This window comes from Felis catus, chromosome A3 (genome assembly GCF_018350175.1).
Source record: "Felis catus isolate Fca126 chromosome A3, F.catus_Fca126_mat1.0, whole genome shotgun sequence".
NCBI classification, from domain to species: Eukaryota; Metazoa; Chordata; class Mammalia; order Carnivora; family Felidae; genus Felis; species Felis catus.
In genome coordinates this window covers 125,363,865-125,388,467 of record NC_058370.1, presented here as the reverse complement: position 1 = coordinate 125,388,467, position 24,603 = coordinate 125,363,865, and the positions used below count along the sequence as shown (strand labels likewise).

The 24,603-nt window shown below is 40.9% G+C and overlaps 1 long non-coding RNA gene across 3 annotated transcripts in view; it reads right to left on the bottom strand.

Annotated features, from left to right (window-relative positions):
• The window catches only part of LOC111559872, a 171,247-nt gene that overhangs the window by 43,400 nt on the left and 103,244 nt on the right, over nucleotides 1–24,603 (bottom strand). Inside the window, exons 4-8 of one of the 3 annotated variants that reach the window (XR_006595941.1) lie at nucleotides 20,964–21,121; nucleotides 16,493–16,852; nucleotides 12,531–12,608; nucleotides 5,698–5,846; nucleotides 2,643–3,461 (exon numbers count right to left, since the gene is read on the bottom strand). This is a non-coding gene — a long non-coding RNA (uncharacterized LOC111559872). Of the gene's footprint in view, nucleotides 1–2,642; nucleotides 3,462–4,502; nucleotides 5,847–12,530; nucleotides 12,609–16,492; nucleotides 16,853–20,963; nucleotides 21,122–24,603 lie in introns of those variants that run through there. The other 2 variants (XR_006595942.1, XR_002741305.2) reach the window with 2 other exon arrangements.

Here is a 24,603-nt window from a genome sequence, read left to right as displayed (position 1 = left end):
TACATTCGTGTGCCTTTGTTAACACGTAGTATCCAGAAGAATCTTACTCAAACAAGACTTGCTATAAGGATCAAATGTCAACTCCCACCTTGGCCCACCCCTCTAATTTAACATGGCTAAACTATAATTTGTGTCACTCAATCCCTAAAACGGGAGCTTAATCAGCACATTTCATGACATTCAAAGCAATTCAGAAAACTACTTTTGAAAAATAACATAAAGCACCACACATTCCATAAATCCTCTCTCCTTCCTGCAAATCTGGAAGATGGGAACACCCTTTCCTCTCCCTGAGCATGTCCAGCCTGCTTCACCGACTGCCATGTTACATGGGAAGCCCCAGTGTCAGTCCCCTTTGAGCTCTCAAGGCCACATCCCAAGAAACACTTCCTGCATTAGGAAACAGTGCCCTTGCCTCTAAAGCCACATCTCAGATTTTATTTTTGGTTTCTGATGCCCTTTTTATTGTCATCTGTCTTTCATCAATCTCCCATGGAGACTTCCAGCTACCAGTACTAACGACATTATACACAGTACTACCATTGATGCCAACATGAAATGGAAATACATATTTTTTTTGTTAGAGTGTATAAACTTCCTGGTTTAATGAAGCAAAGCTACACTGAAAGTTTATCTAACTCCGTTTATAATAAGAAAATGCCTTGGTGCATGTATTTGTGTTGTAAAGAAAAGCTAAAATTAACACTTTTAAGACCACCTCCAACACACGAGTAAACCTCGTTAGAAGCAAAAAAGAAAATCAAGGTAAAAGTTGATTAAAACACCAAACCAAATTAAATTTGATCTAATAGTGTTTACTTGTTTTAACATCTGGAAAAGTTTGGGCATACACTGCAAACATTTTTAACCTAATTTAAAAATAAATTATGCTTAGTTTCCACAGATGTATTTAAGTTAGGTCCTTTTAAAGAAATCATTCTTTAGGATTTTTTTTTTTTTACATTTAACAGGCAAGAATTTGGATCATAAGGTGCCAATGGAAAGAGTATCTAAATATCTCCCCTAATGGGCCCTCAAAAGAATAACCCAATATTTAAAAAATACAATTTACAAAGATCCTATACCCTCTGCTGGGTGAAAAACAGACATATGTGGAGGATCTTCTCAGTAGGGGTTGCACAGGAGTATTTTCACCTGCAGAGAAGGGAAAAAGAAGTAGCTGATGGGGCCTCCCCACCGATCCTGACTACGAGGATATGCACTAAACTCCAAGAAAATGAAAGGCTCCTGTACAGTTGAGGGATTTAGCTGATATTCCAATGGGCTCTAAGGAAAGGAAAATGCTATGTCTCCTGCAGCCCTTATAGGCTCTGCTCTTCCCATCTCTGCCCAACATATATCCCCCCCCCCCACCCACCCCAGTGGCCAAAGTGTAGAAACTATTCTCCCAAAGCCCACGGCTGTTTGGTGTTAAAGCTTGCAGCCCTTTCACCCCATCTCATATACCAAGGAAGCCTCTACGTGCTACTGGGTAGGAAAGAGTGAGGTAGGTATTTATGGGAACAGAATTTATTTAGGTATTTATTGGGCAGAAAATGGTGAAAAGGGAATTTGAAGACCTACTATCACCTTGATCAAGTCTAAAGCCTTGCTCTTCTGTTACCAGAAATGTAAAGATTTGCCTCATTTTTGGTTGGCATCAGCTTAGCTGTTTACAGGAATCCAGTTCCCCAACACCCTACTTCTCTCTCTACCCCTCCTCTGCCCTTGCTTTGTCAGCTCCATCTTTCCTGAATTCAGAAAATAGTCTGTAGCTTCTTGATGGATGGGGTCATCTCTTAGACTTATTTTTCATCTTCCCAGTCATAGCCTAACATAAGCCTTCCTGAGTACACAGCAGGCGGTGAGTTCTGGGGGTGGAGGGCGGTATTGAGAAAACACAGGGTTGATTCATCTTTTGTCTGTGGGCTTTTTCAGCACCCATTCAATATCCTAGAAGAGAGTTATTACTTGATACAAACAGTACATAAAAATGTAAGTTGTTAGTAAGAGAAACGCCCCCACTTTTCCCCCTCCTCTGTTCTCTCTTCCCACGGTGGTGCACCTTCTGGATGCAGCCAAGAGCTTGCCCTACTAAGGGTTCAGGCAGGGGCTGTGAGCTTTGTGTGTTTGGTAAGGGCCGTGGTCAGCAAAATTGGTTTTCTTATTAGAAAAGTCTGTTTTATACTGTGATAAAGCTTCACACTTGTGATTTAAAAAATTCTGTGGCAGAGACATAACCTCCCTCTAAATTCTCATCTCATGGCGTAACTTCATCCACAAACTCATAACTCAGAGCAGCCTGTGGTTGAAAATCATGTACACATTTACTCCTTATTTCTTGTTGCTAGAGGGTAACATAGGTTAGCCACAGAATAATCCTTAAAACAGTAAGAATCATAGTTATACCTCTCTTTTCTCAGCTGAATAAGCGTCCATAAACTTAGTGCATACCCCTTTAAAACCTAATCAATTCTGGGGCACCTGGGTGGTTCAGTTGGTTGTGTCTGACTTCAGCTCAGGTCATGATCTCACTGCTCAGGAGTTCAAGCCCCATGTGGGGCTCTGTGCTGACAGCTCAGAGCCTGGAGCCTGCTTCCAATTCTGTGTCTCCTTCTCTCTCAGCCCCTCTCCTGCTCACACTCTGTTTCTTTCTCTCAAAAATAAACAAACATTAAAATAAGAAAATACAACAAAACTAATCAATTCTATTTTTTTCTACTCCCCTTATCATTACGTTTTTTGCTCTTCTACCTGGAACACTGGTTGTCAAAGTATGGTCCCTGGACCGCCAGCATTAATATCACCTGGGAACTTAGGAATGCAAATTCTCCAGGTTTTTCCCCAAACCTATCACATCAGAAACTCTGGATGGGGCCCAGTAATGTGTGTTCTAACAAGAGATGATTCAGATGCATGCTCAAGTTGGACAACCACTAACTTAGCACCAGTAGCCTGGCTTTATAGGAACTAAGTGTCCTGGGCATCTCAGAGAAAATAGTTGTCACCTTAGCCTTCACACTTGTAAAGGTAGGACAGGGAGAAACACATGAGACCCTGGGGCACGCCTCCAGACAGCATCACTGTATATAAAGCATAGTCTGGCCAATCCACATGTTAGCACTGCTATCCTGATTGAAGGAAACACCCCAGAAGACAACTGACTTGGAATTTGAGAGGAAGTGATTGCACATCATAATCAGTAAATTGCGTGGGGATGAACAGAAGCATCTGCTACTAACATTTTCAAAGCTACATTTTTCACAGGTACATTCCAGAGTGTAACAAACCATTTCCACATGTGGGGGCTGATCTTTCAACTATATATCTTACCTGCCTTTTGTGTCATCACAGATTTCTTTAGAAGTTAAAGTTCACTTCAAAGTCATTGTGAAGCCAAAAACTATTCCAGGTGCAGTGATGAGTCTTCAGAGATGTTGGTGATCAAGGGCTAGGCAGAACTGTGAATTAGGGGAGGGCTGCTGGAGCTAAACTGCCTTACTGCCCCTCTTACTTCTCAGATGCCCCTGGCCCACTTCAATTATATGGATGCATATTAGAATCCTTGAGGGACCTTATTAGCATATCGATGCTTAGGCTTCACTCCTGGAAGTTCTAATTTAGTTATTCTGGGTAGGGTCTATGCACTGGTACTTTTAAAAAGCATTCCACGTTCTTCTACTGTGCACCCCAATTCTAGGACCACTGAATTAAATGAGTATTTCTTGAGTACTTACTATGTGTGAGGTCCTAGTAAGGCAATAGAAGATTCCAAAAAGCATAAGGAATGAGGGTGTGTCTTCAAGAAGCATAGAGTGGGGTGCCTTCGTGTCTCAGTTAGTTGAGTGACCGACTTTGGCTCAGGTCATGATCTCACGGTTCGTGAGTTCCAGCCCTGCATCGGGCTTGCTGCTGCCAATGCAGAGCCCACTTCAGATCCTTTGCCCCCTCTCTATCTGCCCTTCCCTCACTCATGCTTGCTTTCTCTCTCTGTCTCTCTCTATCTCTCGAAAAAAAAAATAATTATAAACGAAGCATAGAATGGTGGACTGTGGGGCAAAATATACACACCTAACTAGAACCCACAGTGGTCTATAAGTGCTGCATTAGAGTTACTCAGTTACCTGGGTTAAAGACAGGGTAGAGTTAATTCTAGACTTGCTTTTAATTTGGTTTTGGAGGATTTTTATCAAACAAGGGAGAAAAATCATTTGGGACTGAGAAAATGAAAATAAACAGAAGTGTGAAGACAAGAAAGTTCAAGAATTTTGTAGGGATCAGTAAATACTACATAGCCACTGCATATAGGGAATGAGGTTGGCAAAGTCATTCAGGCCAGCTTTTTTTTTTTTTTTTAATTTTTTTTCAACGTTTTTATTTATTTTTGGGACAGAGAGAGACAGAGCATGAACAGGGGAGGGGCAGAGAGAGAGGGAGACACAGAGTCAGAAACAGGCTCTAGGCTCCGAGCCATCAGCCCAGAGTCTGACGCGGGGCTCGAACTCACGGACCGCGAGATCGTGACCTGGCTGAAGCCGGACGCTTAACCGACTGCGCCACCCAGGCTAGGCCAGCTTTTAAAGGCTTTTTGAATGTCATGGTAACAATTTGAGTCTTATTGTCAACGAAACGTAATGTTATGATATGTGTTTTAGAAAGATATATCACTTAGAAGATAACTACTATTTCTACCGATAAAACTGTTGTATGTTTAGCCAATTAAACAAACACTCATTGATCATTTCATTTACTCTGTTGCAAATTCCTGCACTAGATACTTTGAGGAATTAAAAATGCCCATGGCAACTGTTTACAATCATAATCGATTGTTGAACCTTACACTCTTTTATAAATCTATTCTACCTACAAAATAGAATTTTATGGGATAAATAGCCAATTTCTGTTACTGCTAATTCTTATTTCTAAAAAAAGTCATTTGTTTATGGCAAAAGTAGCACACTGGAGCCACTTAGAACATCAGCCCAGATCACCTGGCTGACGTAGTATTTGTCAGATTTCTCTGCTGTGACCTTTTCTCCCTTTCCATGTATACACTTTGAAAGGGAGTAACTATGCACACCTCCTTGAGGGCAGAGTGTCTACATAAATAATTGGGACTGCTACATGGGAGATTTGTCTACTCTCCCTCATTTGTTTTATTCAATCATTAATTTATATTGCTATAAACTCAGATATTTCTTTTATACTTTGTATTAGAATCCAACACTGCATTATTTATTGTGGCATTTTTTTCTTCACTTGTCTGGGCAATTTTCCATTCTCTTAAATAATAATTCTAAAAACATGGTTATATAATTAAGTATTCAGGTTGTTATCAATTTTAAGCTGAGCTCTTTCTATATGAACTATGGTATAGGGATGTTTGTGATTGCAAAGAACAGAGCTAACATCACTTCCATTCTTCAAAAACTAATTTCGGAAGGAAGAAGTAGTTAATGTGGGGTACTAATGCCAGCTGTTATAAGCAGTTATTTGGAAATCCAGGAGAATCTGAACATCCTAGAAAACTAGATATTCAATAAATGATTCTCTTCACCTAACCCATTCTACCTCACAAATGTTCTTGGGTTGCCTTTAACAAGAAAAGAGCACTCATTTCTCTCTACTTTTGCCATTAATATCAGCATTAATTACACCCTCTGCCAAAATATGCAGAATATTTAAATTGTCACTGACTCTTATGATTCTAAGCAGACTCCCAACACTGCTGTGGTGAAATCTGGGAGGTTGGTCAGGATGAGTCCTACAGTTTCAGGCTGACTTTGGGGAGAGATGCGATTTACCATGTGCAACCAGAACATTGCTCCTTGATTTTCACCAAACGTCTGCAAAGAAAGCAACTTGTTCAAAGTCACTGTGTAAGAAGAGGAAAATAATAAACCTCTTAAGATACATATTGCCAAACCACGACCGTACCCATATGTCAGTGAGGGCACAGAAGAACATCTTATCCTTTCTGACCTACTGTGCACTGCCCATTGGTCTTCCTTCAGTTCACTAGGCTCACCTTCACCACCTGTCAAGGGCCCACCATGGGCCTCTCCACTCACCTTCAGTAGACGTTCCCAACTATTCATAGGATTTTGTTGACAAGTGTACTTCCTCTCCTTGGACATCCCCATGATAATGAACCCACCTTGGTCCATCCACAAGCCCAGCAGGAAACTAGAGCATCTTGGGCAGATGCTTCCTCTTGACTCCAGCCTTTGGATGAACATTATTGGCATCTCCCAACTTCTGGAGTCGAAGCCAGGGGAAAACGTTAAGTACCCCTTGATCTCCTTACAAAACTAAAGGAGAGCATGACTCTAGACTTCCACGTACACTTCCTCTTCTGGCAAAAGAGCTTCTTTGCCATCTGTTTCTGATGTTTTTTTCTTGTCTCATCTTGCCAAGCAGACTCACAAGAGCTCTCCCCTACTTCTCTGCTGCTTTGTGAATTCTCTCCCAAAGTGTTTACTGAATCCTCCTACCACTTAAATTGTTCTATTCACCTATTAACCTACAGACCCCAGGTCTAACTTCAAGGCACAATTCAAAATTTACCTACTCCTAGGCCCCCTGTGAGCTCCCATCCCAGAAATTTCTCCTATCCTGCCCACATGGTGTATCTTCTCTTCTGTAGGAATGGTCTGTTATTCTTCCTCTGAAGGCAGAAAGTGGGTCTTATGCATCCTTTATATCCCTGAAAGCCATGAACATCAGGAATCATTTTCTAATGTACGTGTGCATGAGACCTGTTGGTAAACCACAGAAATAATCCTACAAGGGATATGGAGCTGATATTTTCAGCCATTTCAGGTATATGGATGTGGATGAAGAGCAGCATGTGGATGAAGAGGTTTGCTGAAAGTCAAGTCGGTACTTATCTTTGCTTCCTTCTCCAACTTCATAAAAGATATGAACCCCAAATGACAACTAAAGTGAAAGAGAGGATTATAGACAGTCAACAAAATTTAGGAAACAAGAAGAAGACAAACAAGTAGTAACTAAAATCTGATAGCCAGTCAAGGGTCCATGGAGCCAAAAGGTGCCAATCGATTCACCCATACAACTCTGGAACGGCAGAGATGTGGGAGGGTGTCAAGTATCTCCAAATGCTGAGGTGTAGACTGAGCCTGCTCACACAACCAATCACCTTTCCTCTAGCCAGGCACAAAACAGCTTTCCTCTCTGGAGACACTTTGGACTTGAGGTCCCCAGGTTCAGTTAAAGGCAAGGGCAAGGTACCAAAATAGAAAGGGAAGAATGTAAGTAAACATCTGCATGTGAAATGGTGAAACCCACCATCTTTCCCTGCCCAGCAGCCAGAACACGGGAGCCAGACTTGTCCTTGTTCTCCCCAGGCAGGGAGCTGGAGAATCCTCCCAGAGAAACTGGCCAGCCCCATGGGAAGCGAAACCTACTGATCCTGCGGACCCAAAGAAACAGCCAGGTCCTCACCCAATAATCCCAAAGCAAAGTCTGCAGATTACTGAGCACACCTCCTTTCCCCACCCCAATCATAGCTACCAAACACACACACACAGGTTCACATCAGCTTTTTAGGGACTCAACCTGAAAAGGAAACTTTGACTGTATGTTAACTATACTGGAATGAAAAAGAAATTGAATCTCTGTGCCATTCGCTTGTACTAAGACAGCTGTACTAAGTTTCTAATATGAGTCTAAACCAAAAAAATAAAATAAAATAAAAAAGAGAGAGAGACAGAGACAGAGACAAAAAGAAAGAGAAAAGGGCAGGGTGGGGAAATTACTCAGAGGAAGTAGAAGCAATTAAGGCAACTGAGGAAACATGAAACATTTTTTTAAAGAATATTCTTAGATATAAGAAAAGATATTAAATCAATGCAGAAAAGAATAAGTGCTAATAAAAAAAAAACACTAGATAAGAACTCTGAGAAACTCAAAGTCTCATGGCACTTAAAATTATTATTTAAAATTCAATAAAATATATAGAGGATTAAATTTAAGGAAATCTATAAAGTATAACCAAAAAATGATAGAAAAGGAAAACAATAAGCTAGAAAATTAAAGATAAACCCATGAAGACTGACATTCAACTGACGAGCTAACTGGAAGGAAGGGTCAGAGAAAGAAACTATAAAAATGCATACTGTATAAAATAGAAACTATATATTTATATATGATATTCTTGAGCCAAGGGATATGGTTTTCCAGATCAAAAGGGAATATAGCCTGCCCAGCATGTTGAATCAAAAAGAGGATTCGTCAAGTCATGTCATCGTAAAATTTGGGATAAAGAGAAGCCCTAAAAGTTTCCAGAGAGAAAAAGCATACAAACAATTTTTCCAACACAAAGAATGAGGAATAACGTACTGCCTCATACTTTTCAAAAAATAGCATTGGGAGCAAGTTAAAAGTAGAGAAGTGCCTTAGAATTCTAATCTAGAAATCTATACTCAAACTACACTCAAATATGCAAGTAGAGGAAAAATATCATCAGACATGCTAGGTTTCACAATATTTTTCCACCGTGTATTTTTTCTTAGGACACTACCAGAAGATACGATTTCCCCCCAATATTAGGGTTTAAACTAAGAAAGAGGAAGAAACCAGGGATCTAGCTTGTGAGGCCGACGAAGGCAATTCCCAGGATGACGATCAAGACAAATCCTAGGATACCAGCGATACATCAGCCCCAGAGCATAAACAATCCTGACTGGCAGAGGAAGACAGGACAGATGGTGCTAGAAGGAATAACTCTAAGAAAAAACAAAGCCTGAAAGATTGCCCGAAGTATTTGTTCATATTGAGAAGGGCTCGATAGCCCTGTTAGAAAAGCTAGGGAAGAATTAGTTGTGTGGATAACAATACGAAACAAAAGGAGGAATTATTGACTACAAAAACTTGTAGAGAAAGATAATGAACAATCGTATACTATAAGGCTCATCTTTGGTTAATATTTACATAATTATATGACATTAAATACTGAATATTGGTTTGACTAAAAGTGGTGCTTAAATATAAAGGGGGAACGGGAGATGAGATGTACATGTGTTTGTGGCAGGGGCAGATGGGTGATATCGAGAGAGTGAAATTTTCATCTTTCATAGAATTAAGTCAATAGGTAACATCTAAAATTGAAACACTGCGGAAAAAGACAGCAAAAACATGATATGGAGAAATATGGAAGAACATTCCAGATGAAAAACAACAGCAAGGAACACAGTGGTTATTCCTGAAGGATAGAAGTCAGAGGTGGGGAAGGGTGGAATAAGGAACTGCTGTTTTGTATTATAAGATTTATAATGTTATTTGACTTTTGCTTTTCAGTGAAGCGGTATGGTATGGTGCTTCAAAGCCCAGACCTGGGTTTGGATTTCATCCCTGACACTTGCCGACTGTGTGAACCTGGTCAGGAATCTTAACCTCTCCATGCCTCAACTTCCCCTTTCAAACAGGAGTACTAATAATGCCTGAATCAGTTAATAAATTAAAACACTGAGAAGAGTCATGCTCACTGTTTCAAAACTATTTGTTAGTGTGATTAAACTACCTACCTATGTTACTTAAAAACTAAAATTAAAATTGAAAAGAATCAAGCACTATGCAAATTTTACTTCTGAAGACTGTTCTTTCTTCATATAAAGTAACAGTCAGAATCTTATGCTCAATTTTGCTCTAAATGTACCAGTTTCTGTTGCTTTCCTTTTCTACAGAACATGTCCAGGAACACAGAACAGCAACTACTGAGAGGGGTGGGGCTTCCAGAATGGAATGGCTGTGTAAGGAGCGGTCGACACCATCCCCACCATTGCTCAAGCCCTCCCTTGGCTTGGAGATCACAGCATCAGTCCAGAATGCACCAAGTCTGACTTTGGGCTTGTGCTTTTCAAGGCAACAAGTCATAAATCATCCTAGATCACTGCGGTCATCCCGAAAAGACTTGCTGTCCTGCCAGGGTCTCAGACAGAGCTCTTTGTGTTTCAGAAGTGAATGAAAGAAGCATGCAGACACATTCTAGGAACCAAAGCCTCACTCGTTCCTCGAGGGCAGAAGCAGACCCTCCCTTACCGTCCACTCTTCTCTGCCATGTGCCTTCTTCTGACATCACCCTATGGAATCAGTACACAGTGGAAAAGCTAGAAGGCTCTGCTGTTTCACTCACGCATACTTCTCTCTTATTCAGCTACAACCCAGACTCTTATCAGCACCCACGCAAGAGGAGAAACCAGGGTGACCTGCTCCACAGCAGAGCACATATGCACGCCACAGTGAAACTAAGTGCTTTCCTTACAGAATGCATGCATGTGAGTGTATGCATGTGAATGTATGCACGTGAATGAGTCTGCTCACAGCTCTAACATCTACTCACTCTGGGACCTTGTATTAATATTGTCAGTTCTCCTGACCTCATTCTGCTCTGCTATAAAATCTGAGTCAAAGAACCAACACCCCCATTTCCCCTAGGGTTAACAAGGCCTGAGGCAATGAGGGGACTCACACAAGGTGACACGGAATTAGAACTGGGACTCAAACCACAGTCTACTAAGCCCAGAACATTGCCTTTTCCATGGTGCCTGATCACTGCCCAATGCCCAAATTGTCATCTCCCAATCACAGACTCTTCTATGTGAAAACCGGAATCCCATACAGAAATCCACAGAAAGATAGTATCATTTTTTCATGATATGATAATTCCTTTCCAAGGCTCCAGCATTAGATTTTGAGCTTACCAAGAAATTCCCAACTAAAATAACAAATGGAAGATTAAAAGCTCCAAATCAGTTTTAAACAACCCTATACTTGCATGTACAGTCAAATTGGCAAATCTGACAGCAAGTTCTCAGACAAAGTCATAAACTCACCCTGCTGCAGACCCGCAATACCAGCCTCTCGGGAAGGGAGCTGCTTCTGAACAAGTAACTGAGATGGAGAGCCAATGCTCCCCTCCCTCCCCTCCCCTTCCCTGCCCACACCCACCCAAAGGCCAGTCTCTACCAAGCTGTTTGGCAACTCTGTTCAAGACAGCTTAAGGTCCAGGAGTGGATTAGGAACAGCTAACACTCTGGCAATCATTCTCCTTTCCCTTGAGCCCAGACTTCAGTGGGCGTGCAATGTGGCATTTTGCTTCTGATTTCAACCACTTCCCCAGCAATTCAGCACGAGAAAAATAAGAGCCGGTGCCAGCACAGGAGCAGCCAGCCTCAAGTCCTCCACCTCCCGCCATGGAAAGACCCTTGGTGACCAGGCCATCTCCCATCTCAGGACTTCAGGGGCAGGCCACTGATGGCCTGTAGGATGAGGCAGGAAGGTTCATCCTGTGCTGTTGCCTTCCCTTCAAGCCAAAGAAGCAGATGGGCCTTCCATCCTGCTGAAAGCAGCCTGGGAAATCTACAAGGATGGACAAGCCATTTTGCTTTTAAGCCACTCATGGCAGTTGTTGAAAATTAACATTACATATCCTGTGTATCTGTGGAATTGCCAGAGTTAGGAAGTCTAGAACACAAGCTAGAGAGACACTGGGCACATGATCTTCATTCGCTAGTTCCCCCTGGGTTTCTGGCCTTGCCTTCCTTCCTCACCTTCCATTTAAGTGACAAACGATTCAGAACACATCTCTGAACGTATCAGGCCCTTCACATGAAATTATCCAGGGCTCCTCGGAACCTTCGGCATAGAGTCCCATTCCTCGGCATGTGACTTCAGATGGCCCCACCAGCTTCTTCTCCTGCCAGTTCTCTACTGCATCCTGGGCTTCAGTATTGCAAAGCCATGCATAGCCCAGGGCCTCTCTCACCTCTTAATTGTTGAACATGCATTTCCCTATTCTCAGACAACCTCCTCCCCCTTTCCAATAGCCCAACACCTCAGTGGAAATGCCACCTCCCTCCAGAAAACCCTCCTTGGCTCCTCCAGTATTCTGAGTATTGAATGTTCCTCCATGGAAGATTCACTATGTTCCTAAAATGACCTCTATCAAGACCATTTTAAAAAATCTGTCTCTCAGGCTGGTCTCTGAGCTCTTTATGAGGGATAGTAACTTTCTCTTCTGAGTGCCTACATCAGCACCTAGTGAATGGAATGTGTTCAGTGACTGTGTGTTGATTCAATAATTCTTAAGGGCAGAGAATATGCTGTATTCCTTTTTTTGAGCCTTTAAAAAACAGATGCTTCAAGTGGTTTGTGCATGACAGAATAAACCAAAAAACTATATTTCCTCAACCTAAAGAATTTGTGCTTTGTCTTCAGACAAAGGCTTGTCTGAGAGTCAATGATGTCAACCTGCGGCTTTGTCTCTAAGTAGATTGTCATGCCTGCACTCTCCAAGAAACAGTTTGCTACTTGTGTTCCCTCCCTGCTGGCCTCAGGCACTCTGCCTCCCATTCCATTTCCTCCTTCAGGCTGTGAAACACCACCCTGCAGCCTTCCTTTCCTCCAGGTGACCTTCCATGGAACAGGAGTCCCACCCTACCTTGCTTGCTCCAGATGTTTGAGCCCCTCGGGGGACTCACAGATAGAAAGCACAGGAGAAGCTTGTTTACCTTTTCATTTGGATAACTGCACCTGTGACCCATGGATGGTACAGGCTTCTGGAGGCCCTCCATGTTTCTCACACAGTTCTGTGAAAAAAAAAAAAAAAAAGTCCTCGTTATTGTCTAATGAAGGTAGATACAACAGGGGGGGTTATAAAATGAAGTACGATAAAATAAGGGGGTTAAAAAGGATTGTTACTTCACTTCCTTATGCCAGTTCTGCCTCCTGCAGCCTAGAATGTTCACTTTGCAGTAGATAGAATGGGCTGACGTGTATATAAGCTTACTAATGTGAGACTGAGGTTTCTCTAAAATTGTCAATAATCGCCTTTCAGGAAGAAGCAGTAGGCTTTAGCCAGCATCTGACATGGCCTACAAATTTTGGAATCAGCCATTTCTGAGGAAGCCCATTTTTGTAAAGGGGCCACCAACACACCCAATAGACACTCTCTGGCAAGTTTGTGAATTGCTACAACATAAAAAGGCAGGCCCGGTTTGAATTACCAGGCTCCAATCCCTCACTGGAACTCTGGTCACACTCACTACACAAACCATCTGGAGCCTCACTCTGGCACTTTGTTATTTACTCGGGGTCCCAGGTGGAATTAGAGCCCATAATTCACTGACGTCCGCCCTCTTCTCCATGGACAGCATCATACCTCATCTCAGCAGTCGCTCCCTGGCCATCCATCAGCCATTCCAATTTGTGAATCCCTTGCCAAAGTAGATGTTTTTCTTTGGGGATTATCATTATAAATTAATGTTTTAAATTTGGGGACTAGTCTGCCATTTTTGCAGAGCATCTTGCCTTTTTTCTCTTAATCTCACATGTCTCAAACTTATAAAGGACCCACTTATTCATCCCATTTTTCCTTCTTCCCTTCATAAAGAATTCTGATCACCAGCCCACCATATGCTCCAACCTCTTTTACTTCTCTGGGAATTCATTACTAAACCAACCAACCAACAAGTGATGAAAAACTCCTACCAGCTCAAGGTCCTCAATGAGAAGACCACTGCTCATCAGTTAAGACTGAGCATGTTACTCTATGTCTCTGTGCCTCAACTTATCAGAGGATGAGGTATGAAGAAGTCTAGTCATAAAACATGTACTGGTCCATCCTGGGTGGTAGCAAAGGAAGGACCCTCTTGGTGAGCAAAAGTCAAAAGAGAGGGAGAGGTATGATGTGTCCAAGAATTGGAGAAGTACAATTGGAGGGTCTTCTGGAATGTAGGGAACAGGTGAAGAAGCAGAAGAAAATGAAACTGAAGAGCATGTGGGGTGAAATGATGAAAGCCCTTGAATACAATGTATAGAAGTCTGGATCAGTTTTTTCAAAGTGATACAAAGTCATTAAAGGTTTTAATAAGGGATATCATGTGTTTAGACTGTTTTTAGAAATACCATTGTCAGAAAGATGGAGGCAGCATTGAAGACATGCAGAATTAAGGGGAAAAATCCAGTCAGGGGACTACAAGGCAGGTGAGAATAGATGCAAGCCTGAAGGTGGCAAAGGGTAGACTTAGAGGAGAGAACAGAGCTAGGAGATCTTTAGAAAGTTCAAGGGGAATGAGGGAAGGAATTATTTGAGTAAATGCTCAAGTTTCTGATGTGGATAACTGGACTGACATTGCAACAACAATGGCATTCACCAAGGTAGGGAATAGAGGAAGTTTTTCAAGAAAGGGGGATGAGAAAAAAAATTGTTTGGGGACATTTTGAGTGAGTGCCTGTGGGACACTCAAAAAGAGCTTCTAGGTGCTCAGTAGGTTAAGCATCTGACTTTGGCTCAGGTTATGACCTCACAGTTTGTGGGTTCGAGCTCAGCATTGGGCTTTCTGCTGTCAGCACAGAGCCTACTTTGGATCCTCTGTCCCTCCCTCTCTCTCTCTCTCTGCCCCTTCCCAGCTTATGCTATCCCTCTCTCTCAAAAATAAACATTAAAAAATTTAAAAAAAGAGTTTCTAGTAAGAGAATTTTCAAGAAAAAAGGAGATTCATCAGTATATACAGTATATGAAAACTGAAGACACAGGGAAGATAAGATTATCCAGGAAGCAGGTGTAGTATGAGCAAAAAGGAAGGTTGGCCATGAGACCCTAGGGAATCAATAACTAAAGGAGGACAGAGCTTCAAGGACAGAGTGGTCAATTGTGTCAATTATACCATGACAAGTAAAGTCATGGAGAGCAAAAACCAGAAAGAAGTGGGCTTGGGAATGAATTGGGAGAGATAGTAAATGTGAGCAGTGCATATTGTATTTTGGTAGGCTTAACTGTGAAAGGAGAGAGACAGGGCCAAAGGAAATTGTTGGTTGGTTGGTGGCTTGCTGCTTTATTTTTAATAACCTTTTTGTTTTGGAGTAATTTTATTTATTTATTTATTTATTCATTTATTTATTTATTTATTTATTTATTTAGATAGTGTGCGAGCACATGCGCAAGTAGGGGAGGGACAGAGAGAGGGGGAGAGAGAGAGAATCTCAAGCATGTTCCATGCTGTGTCAACACAGAGCCCAATGCAGGGCTCAGTCTCACAAACCCGAGATCATGACCTCAGCTGAAACCAAGAGTTGAATACTTAATCGATTGAGCCACCCAGGTGCCCCTGGAATAATTTTAGATTACAGAGAAGTTGTACAAATAGTCCAGTTCCCCATATTAACATCTTACATTATCATGGTACATTTATCAAAACTCAGAAACCAACATTGGTACATTACTACTAACTAACTTCTGGAATTTATTTGGACTTCATCAGCTTTTCTGTTGATGTCTTTTTCCTTCTCAAGATCCAATACAGAGTACCACATTGCATTTAGTTCTCATATCTCCCCAGTATCCTCTGGTCAGTCTTTATTTTTCATGACCTTGACAGTCTTGAGGAGTACTGGCCAGATAGCCTATCGAACGCCTCACAATCTGAGTTTTTCCCATGGTTAGATTGGGGTTATGAGTTCCGAGAAATTATACCTCTTCATCAGGGGCCACATGAGATCCACATGACGACACTGATGATATTAATTTTGACCACTTGATTAATGTAGTAGCTTCTCCACTGTGAAGTTTCTGCTTTCACTTACCCAACTCTATTCTTTGGAAGTGACTCACCACCAAGTCAGCCCACACTTGGGTGTGAGGTGGGGGTGGACATAGGATTAAGCTCCACCTCTTGTTTTGTTTTTAAGATGAAGAAGATCCTCCTAACTCAGCCCATAATCCTCATTATTTCTCCTTTATTTGAGATAAAGCTAAACATCTGGCATCTCAAGTATGCAATATAGAACTTAATCCTATGAGATTTTATTTTGTTCATTGATCATTTTACATGTGTTATTCAGGGTTCCAGGCAAAACAACTCAACACCTAGTCTGGGACTCATACTATACTTCTGTCTATCCTCAATCCATTTGGTGACCATGTCCTTTCATTTTTACCTGTTAAACATCTCATATTTAGTCACATAATTGACAATTTGTCAGATCAACTGAATCCTAAGTTTCTTACCTTTTCCTTCAGGTAGAACTATCCTCATCCCCAACTCGTGGTAAATGCAGAAAGGCAGCAAAGGAGATAAAACTTTCTCTGTATTATCACCATACTCTAGTGTGGTCAATATGAATATAGGATGACTTAATAGATTAGAACTTGGGCTTAATAGCTTAGAGCTCATCCTAAGGAAATGGCTGATAAGAAGCCTCCTTCCTGGCATTTTTCACAGAAATTCCCCAAGAATATGTGTTTGAACAAGAACCATCTGCTTATGGAATGCTTGTAGGATGGGTCCAATCTCAGGAAAGGGCAAGCAGGGGATTTGGGTTCCAGGATTGGTTCTGCCACTAGCTTACTCTGGAAACCAGGGTTCACCATTCCAACTTGCATACCTCAATTTCAGCATTAGTAAAATGAAGGAGTTGGGCTGATTATGATGAATTCAGTTCAATCTACCAGCTGCTTTATTAAACCACTTACCCCTTGATTTCCTTGTTGGGGCTTCTTTGTTAGAGTCACAGGACAGCGTGATTGGCCTTGGGAATGCTGTGTGGAAGCCATATCTCAGAAGAATCACATGGAAAAGGGATTAGGGCTGCAGAGGTCAAATTCCAGCTTGGTGAGTTGTGTGAGATAAATGTGGGGAAGCCCAGTGGAAAGAAGGGGTTCCTAACCTCTTGAGAGACAATGCATGCTTCTTCCCAAGGGCCTGGAGGCTTGGCAGCCCTCTGTTGCCTCCAGCCCCATCCCATCAGGTGGGGTTAGCTTGCTGTTGAGCTCACATGACAGATGGCTCTTTCGGCCTCCAGAGTGTTCTACAGCCATCACCAGGTTGTCAAACTGCAAACAAAAGCCATTCATTGCCCTCATCTTCTCTCCTGAATTCTTTCTAGCTTTGTAACTCCAAAAGCACAGGTTATGCCATAATCATCTGAGGGTCTGCCACTCCTTGCTTATCTACATGAGCCATATTTTTCTGAAACTCAAAAAATCGGCACACATCACCTGACAAAGTGTTTTTGCTATTCCTAACTGCAAAAACAGTCGAGGAAATGTAGTTTGGGTACCAAGATATTATTATTATTATTTCCATATTACTGCAACGGTTTCTAACATCTTTTCCAGGACTAACCAAACAGAGTTGCGATTACAACTGCCTTAGAAAGTTTGGATGCAAGGTGCCTTATACATCCTCTCTTCTTCCTTTTCATCTCACCATTACAGTCACTACGAGAAGGAGCTCGCATAGTGTCAAGGTGAAAGGTGAAAAGAGGAGTAAGGAAAACACCTGGCCAAACTCACCTGCAGGCAGCAGAAATTGGCACAGAAAGATTGTGACATAGTGCCACTGGCCCCAGCATTTGATCTGCTGATACTTAAAATCCAACTATCACAAATATAAAACTTTGACACCAATTTTTATCCATAATTAAACAAAATGCCCAAGATTATCTGGACTCAAAGTTTTTTTCAATTATTTCCACCTTCAGGAGAAGGATTTGAGGGCCGGTGAGAGATTACTGGAAGGTGGTCAAACATCATGTGTCTGAGATGAGAGTTGGCATGGGATCCTTACTTGCTGCCTGCTACAAGTTCTTTAAGGAACGGCAAGCAACTTGCTCCCCAGCGGAGTCTTGGAATGGGAGATCCTCTGACTCCCCATAATCCCAGGGGGAGAGCAAGAGACACCAGGGGGAAATGGCCAGTCTTATGGTAGAGACATTCTCATCCACTGCGTCAGGAAAAACTGGGCATCTCTACCATTATTCAAAAGAGCCTAGCCTGGGACCCCAGGACCTGAGTTCTAAAGTTGGAATCTTCCACTGTAAAATTAGAAGGTTGATAGCATAATCCTTAACATCTTACCCAACTTGAAAGATCTATGGTCACTTTAGATTAAGCAGGTATTTCTCCAGAATAACAGGAAACAGGAGAGACAGGGGTAGTATGAACATCTAATCATGAGGAAAATGACGAGAAGTGCATTGAAGTTGTAAAGGTCCGACCCATATGTGATCCATACAACTTCTCTGAATGGTTCCAGGAAAAACATCTCTCTCTCCTTTGTGCCTTATACTTCCGGTAAAATAGCTCACGTTCTATTTTGCCCTGGACTCTCTCAAAGGCTTAATTTAATAGCAGAATCATCTAAAATCCATCATTTTATTCGATTTCCCACCCCATCAAAACAAACAAACAAACAAACAAACAAACTATGAACTTGGCAGGAATTCCTATCTTCATTTCATAGGGAAAAATTCTGGGGCTCACTGACTTAGAGAAGGTGCCACATACGCGATTTCTTGAGACCAACTGAAGCCTGAATCTCATCTCCACCAGTTCTTCGGAACTTTAGAGTTTCTTGAAGGTATCTGCAAGCAAAACCTGCAAAACACTTATCTTACCTCTCTCACCAACTGGCCAAACTTCCGCTACAAAAGAAAGGATCTTGATAAAGCTCAGAGTTAGGTTACCTGCTCTGTCACTGATAAGACAGTAACTTTCCGACTATGCTTCTCATACCTTAGAGGTTCCACCAAGCCTCTTTTAGGCTTCTGAGTGTCTTTGAGCTATGCAGCTGAGGCTGTAGGCTCTCCCCCTAATTCAATCTGAACAGTTCCACTTTTATCTGCTTTATTTATTGGTCTCTCTCTAGGTATTAAAAAGTATTTGAGAACCACTGTAGGGCAAGTTCTAGTCCACAGTGCTATTTCCAGCCTGAGCCCAAGTTCCCGTTTCCTTACATGACCTGCTAATAAATCTCTGCTTCATCCTCCCAACAGAAGAGGGAGGACAGAAGCAGCACACTGGTCTTCAAGACATATTGTCATGTGTCACATCGGGACACCTCCAGGGGGTCTTAAATCTAGAGAAACATGAGAGTAGTCATTTCACATCTTAAGACCCCTCTGATGAGAGAAGCCTCATTACCACGCGTGCACAGTAGCTAGTATTTTACATAGACTAACTGGCCTGTTTTCATTTCTTTTAAATACCCAAAGGCATCCTACCTACATGAGGAGCTGAAGGCCTACAAACCATGGTCGTAAAAACTGTTTGCACACTACGCAAGTGCTAAAGAGCACCTGAAACCACTTTGCTTCTATTTGTTTTGCCCCCTAATATGCACACTGGTATATTAGTGTTTCTTTTGAGTCCCTCTGGGTTTGGATATTATACACCCAAGTTTTCCTTCAAATTGGGTTTTCACAGCTGGATTATAAACCAGTGGAAATGTTGACCCAGCACCAACTATATCATTCCAAACAGGTGTTGCCTTAATTAGCCTTATCGTAAAACAAAAATTAAAAATTAAAGGAAAACATTTTAATGTACCTAAAGAGTTTCTGAAGGTCTTAAAGGGAGCAGGCAAATTATTGAGGACTTTTAAGCCTTATCTCTTATTCTCAGAGGCGCTCTTAAAAATTCAGGAACACTTCTGAAGCTGCAATAACACCCCAGTGTTTTAAGAGGGAAAAAAAACCTGACTTCCCTGGCATGTTTTTCAATGAAGAAGGAAGTTTTTAAGTGAAGGGAGAGGGGCTTTGAAAATCCATTCACCTAAGTCCCAGATGTTCTCATCTCAGACAGGAAGAAGACAAAAGGAACAGTCTTTGGATGTCACTTCTGACCTTCAAGGGGATTATCACTATTTTCCATGCAAAAACAAAGGAGTTTTACGTGACTGTAATTCAGTGTAGAAAACATACCTACTAGGTACTTAGACATAGAAGAGAGGTTGCAAAAACCCTGCACTCAAGGGATAGCCAAGCTCACTGTTTCACACACATGAAACCACTTAGAGAACAAGTTAAAACTGGGTATGCATTAGCTCGGATGTGTTGACATTTTGGCAAGACAACACAAACTTCCTTTGGCCTCAGGAAGTTTATGATGACTTCCCAGAGAAAGCAGAGTGAGAAGCTACTTCAGAGATTGAATATAGAGGGAGAAGCCAGAGGAGCACCTCAAGCTGGAGAAACTCCATCAGTAAAGGTGCAGAGCCATCGCTCTCCAGTCTGAATGTACACTAGTCACCTGCAGAGTTGGTTAAAACTGATTACTGTGTCCCCAGAGGTTCTATTTCAGTGGGTCTGAATTGAGGGTACAAGAATTTGCATTTCTAATGGGTTTCCAGTTGATGCAGCTGTTGTTCCATGGACCACACTTTGAGAACAACTGACATGGAGAAAAGATTGCACACAGCTGTTAGTGGTCCAGAGTAGGCTCTGACTTAGCTGTAAGAGGATTTGTATACAAGAGTGGAGAATGAAGTTACTTAGAAAGATGCTTGTTTTTTGATGGTGTGAACTAGATCATTTTTATGCTAAGAAATTATTCATTTTCAACATAACCCTCTTTTTTTTTTTTAGTTTATTTAGTTTAAGAGAGAGAGTGTGTGTGAACAGGGTAGGGGCAGAGAGAGAGGGAGAGAGATGATCCCAAGCAGGCTCTGTTCTGGGGCAGGGTCAAACCCACAAACCATGAGATCATGACCTGAGCCAAAACCAGAGTCGGATGCTTAACTGACTGAGCCACCCAGGCACCCCTCAACTTAGCCCTCTTTCAAGCCACCTTAACTCCTGTTCACTTTCTTTCTTTCCTTTTTTTTTTTTTTTTGAGACAGAGACAGAGCATAAGCATGGGAGGGGCACAGAGAGAGGGAGACACAGAATCCGAAGGGGGCTCCAGGATCTGAGCTGTCAGCACAGAGCCTGACACAGGGCTCGAACTCACGAACCGCGAGATCATGACCTGAGCCAAAGTCGGAGGCTCAACCGACTGAGCCACCCAGGCACCCCTCACTTTCTTTCTCAAAGGAAAGAGGAAAAGAATTCTCCAGTGAATGCCACATGTGGAACCATACCTGTTCCTACTAACTTAGCCCTCATAAAAAATACATGCAAAAAATTATCAAAGCAATAACGATCATGATGCACTTTGTACTTACATTAACTAAGCACTCATATGTCTCTGCTTGTACCCTTGCAGGCACGGGTGGCATGCTTCCTGAGATGAAGAGAGGTTCTGCTGGTCTTAAAAGTCTTCTCTCCTCCTCCTTTCCAGGAAAATACCAACTTCTCTGGTCTTTTCTATCACTCAGCTCTTCTGAAGTACAAGGAACAGAAAAACACCAAGGGACCTCAAATGACAGGACTTAACATAAGACTATGTAGGGAAGAAATAAAAGATGGAAAACTGGTCCTCTTGAAAGCACAATGACACTCATAAATTAAAAGCAATTCTGATGATTCTCTCAGCCAATTTCCTCAGGTGTAGCCATCCACTGTTCCCTACCCTGAAACCCTATAGCTCTTCTGGCCCAATTTCCTTTTATCTGCATGCTTCCCTTCCTTGCTTTTCTGTTGTGTTTCTGTGTGTGCATGCATGTTTCAAAACTCCCCAAGAGAAACAATCTGATTGGCTACTAGTCACCAGTCAAAATGGGTTCCTCTACTGGGCAAAGTCATTGCACCAGGGTTTCTAATGAGCTTCTGGTCCAGATGATAGAGCAGCAGCATTATCCAACAGAAATATAATGCCAGCATGAAATGTAAGAGGTGTATGAAATTTTAGATTGTTCTATATTAGCTACATCAAGAAGGTAACACAGGAATGCAAACTGGTACAACCACTGTGGAAAACAGCATGGAGGTTGCTCAAAAAGTTGAAAATAGAACTACCCTATGGTCCAGAATCACACAACTAGGTATTTACCAAAAAAGTATAAAAACACTAATCCAAAGAGATACATGCATCCCTATGTTTATTGCAGCATTATTTACAATAGCCATATTATGGAAGCAGCCCAAATGTCCATTGACAGATGGATGGACAAAGAAGATGTAGTGCATATATACAATGGAATATTACTTAGACATAAAAAGAATGAAATCTTGCCATTTGCAACAACATGGATGGAGCTAAACAGTATAATGTTAAGCAAAGTGAGTCAGTCATGGAAAGCAAATACCACATGATTTCACTCATATGTGGAATTTAAGAAACAAAGCAAATGAGCAAAGGAAAAAAAGAGAGAGAGAGGGACAAACCCAGAAACAGACTTTTAACTATAGAGAACAAATTGATGGTTACCAGAGGGGAGGTAGGTAGGGGGTAGGGGGATGGGTGAAATAGGTGATGGAGATTAAGGAGTACACTTATCACAAAGAGCACTGAGTAATGTATAGAATTGTTGTGTCACTATATTGTATACCTGAAACTAATATACCACTGTATGTTAATTATACTGGAATTGAATAAAAAATTTAATTTAAAATAAAACAAATGCTCTGAAAACAACAAATAAGAATGTAACACAAAAGTAAAATAACATTTTATTTAATCAGTGTATCTACATTATTAACATTTTTAACATGTAGGGAGTAAAAATGCATTCAGATATTTTACCTTCTTTTTTCCCATATTAAGTCTTTGAATCCTATGTGTAATTTGCATTTAGAAAATATCTCAATTAGATTGGCCATACTTCCGGTGCTCATTAGCCACATGTGGCTAGTGGTTACCATACTGAATAGTATACTAATAGATGGTTACCTTTGTCTAGAGGACTGATCTTTTGTTGCTATCACTATTGGTCAGAGTAACAGGGTTACATGATACAATATATTAAAAGAACTACCCATCACTATTTACTTCACAAAGTTACGAGGGACAAGGAGGGTGCTCAGAATCCAATAGTCCATTCTCCTGAGCTTGTCCAAAGATGGTGTTAGTAGATCTCTATTATCATTTGATATAAATATACTTCTACCTAAGCTATAAGATATACTGGTACTCTACTCTGGTGTTACCGAAGGGTTAGTGACTACCTTTGTCTTTTTACTATCTTCCAGTGATCTGGTGACTACTTTTATGTTAATGGTATTGAGTCTCATCTTTGTGTCACTGCTATAGTCACCTTAACCAACCTTCTCATATATACATCCAGACTCATATACATTTCTCATATACATTTATTCTCACAAAGTTTGTGATATATTTACCATATTTTATAAGCCTTCTGGCCACAAAAGATTATTCAAAATAGGTCTTATATCTTATATACACTTATTTGGTACATCCATCTACGATATCATTTGTCATTATTACATATATTTTGGCATGAGTTCATTCATTCCCACCTCCAGATAATGCAATCTGTGAGGTCATTCTTTAAATGAATCTATCAGCAAGCCAAAAATCAGCATCCCCAGTGCTTAGTAGAGTATCTTATCCTTAAGTATACTAATAAACATTTGATAGTGGAATAAATAAGTGAATCAACATGCTAGTTGCCTTGAGGATTCTTAACTGAACTTGGTTGTGAATGTGTAAAGATTTCAGAATGAAAGAAAATCCATACAAAAGCTTGCACAATCATCTGTCTCATCTTTTTAGCTTATTTGAGGGAAGAGATTGCATGCTTTTACTTCAAGACAGAATGGGCTCAAAAGGAAACTGAAGTGTGCAATGTGGCATAACAGGAACAGTACTGGATAAAGAATAGGGTGCTTTAATCCCTGGTGTTACAATTAACTTGCTTTAAAGACATAAATAAATCACTTCACCACTCTGAGCTTTAATGCCTTTGTGTTATGTTATATTTCAATGTTAAAATCAAGCACTGCAATCAGTTGATTTCAAAGGTCCTGTCCCTTTATCTCTAACTTTTTATGATTTTCAAGAATTCACAAGTTCTAGAATAATATTAAACAATCTGTGTCAGGGTTTTTATTACTTTTATTATTGCAATGAGAAGTATCTCAAGTGATAATGAAGTATTTATTGCTTTGTTCTACAATTATTTATTTTTATGTCTGCATCTCAAATTAGATTAAATTCCTGAGAATAAGAACAGTATCTTGCTCGGTACATGCCTTGGTACAATCAACAACTGAACCAGGGAATGCATAAAGTGGCTTTCAATAAATGTTGACTAATTATGAAGACATGCATGAATAGTCATTACCCATATCAAATATCCAAAATCACTTTTGCTGAACAGTTAAGGATGAGTAGGGTGATGGCCTCTATTTGGGATACCTACACTTCAGATTTAAATGGAAAGATCATAGATGAGAAGTTCTAATACTTCCATTCCATGTCATAAGGGTAACAGAGGCAGGAAATCCTCCCAATACACTTAGAATTTTCTGAGAAAGGTGTTTTGATGTCTTGCATGATGATTCTGAATCTGCATATGTCTCCTTTTAGATTCTGTTAATTTCTGTTTCTTATTTTTCAAAGATCTATTATTAGGTGTTTACAAATTTGAAATTGTTATACCTTACTAATCACTTAATCACTTTATAATTCTTAAGTGAATTTCTTTACCCTTATAATGCCTCCTGCATTAGAGAAAATTATTAGCATAACCGCATCAGCTTTCCTTTAATTAAGGTTTGCATCAGTGAGGACTGGTGAACTGGCTCTCTGAAAATTAAAAAGCCCTGATTTGTCAATTTGTGACATTTGCCGATTTACATGGGGTGAATGCTCCCACCATGGCCAATCTCAAGCAATCAAACTTTTAACAACTGACTTGCAAAATTCCTGAATACTTAACAATCAATCCTTGTAAGGCCTTA